The following is a 636-nucleotide window of genomic DNA, read 5'->3' on the forward strand; positions in this document are numbered from 1 at the left end:
ATCTATCTAACTATCTATCTATCTATCTATCTAACTATCTATCTATCTATCTATCTATCTATTGACTGATCGATCTATCTATCAATAGATAGATAGATAGATAGATAGATAGATAGATAGATAGATAGACAGACAGACATACATATACATACCTAAATACACAGACACCGACACATATACATACATCTGTATACGTATACCTATATACATGTATATGTACGTATAATAGGTACACACACACACACACACACACACACACACACATACACACACACGCACATATATATCTTGCGGTGTATTATCCAGCTCTAGGAATGGTAAAACCATAACAAATAGCTGAATTCTTCACAGATCATAGCATTATTACGTATGTATGAAGTGTTATGTTGTTTATATCAGTAGGTCTGTAAATTTCTTTCATTTGTTTCATTTTTTTTTTTCAAACACACAAACAAACCACATACTTTACACAGCACACTTGAAAACACACCGAGTCTAAACTTCGAAGTCACTGTCGACTTTTCTTTTTTTATAAGAATAAAATGAAATACAGTGTACTACTTAAATGTATTAAGTGATTCTTCAATTTGTTTGATTGTGTTTATATATATGTATACACACACACACACACACACA

General features: G+C 31.1%; 1 protein-coding gene across 2 annotated transcripts in view; it reads right to left on the reverse strand.

Moving 5' to 3' along the window:
- The window catches only part of LOC106873281 (spermidine/spermine N(1)-acetyltransferase-like protein 1), a 178,378-nt gene that overhangs the window by 176,603 nt on the left and 1,139 nt on the right, over nucleotides 1–636 (reverse strand). The gene's annotated exons all lie outside the window — the stretch shown is intronic.

The sequence above is a fragment of the Octopus bimaculoides genome, chromosome 9 (assembly GCF_001194135.2).
Source record: "Octopus bimaculoides isolate UCB-OBI-ISO-001 chromosome 9, ASM119413v2, whole genome shotgun sequence".
NCBI classification, from domain to species: Eukaryota; Metazoa; Mollusca; class Cephalopoda; order Octopoda; family Octopodidae; genus Octopus; species Octopus bimaculoides.